The following is a 560-nucleotide window of genomic DNA, read 5'->3' as shown; positions in this document are numbered from 1 at the left end:
AGATTTTAAGATACATTTTATTAAATCGGATATTGAAATGTATTTTATTGACACATATTTCTACATTTTATTGTGTATTTATTTACTTCTGAGATTACAATCTAAGATAGTAGTGATGAGTGAATATTTAAAAGTTTTTTTAAATATTAGGGTACAGCGGAGTAATTTGAATAGTAGTATAATTTGAATAACAGTAAGCATTTGCAATAATTTCAGGAAAATAAGAGATTTTGAGATACATTTCATTAGATCAATATCCGATCTAATGAAATGTATCTTAAAATCTCTTATTTTTCTGAAATTATTGCAAATGCTTACTGTTATTCAAATTATACCACTAAATTACCCTGCTGTACCCTAATATTTGAAAAAAATTCTAAATATTCACTCATCACTACTATCTCAGATTGTAATGTCAGAAGTAAATAAATACACAATAAAATGTATTTTATTAATAAATTTTATTAATAAATAAACAATAAAATACACAATAAAATAATAACTTACAATCAATAGACTTTGTATCGATAAACTTGTAAAATATATCGAAAACTCTTTTT

Source organism: Wasmannia auropunctata, unplaced genomic scaffold (genome assembly GCF_000956235.1).
Source record: "Wasmannia auropunctata unplaced genomic scaffold, wasmannia.A_1.0 LD335992.1, whole genome shotgun sequence".
In the NCBI taxonomy this organism is placed as follows: domain Eukaryota; kingdom Metazoa; phylum Arthropoda; class Insecta; order Hymenoptera; family Formicidae; genus Wasmannia; species Wasmannia auropunctata.
This window is presented reverse-complemented; position numbering follows the sequence as displayed.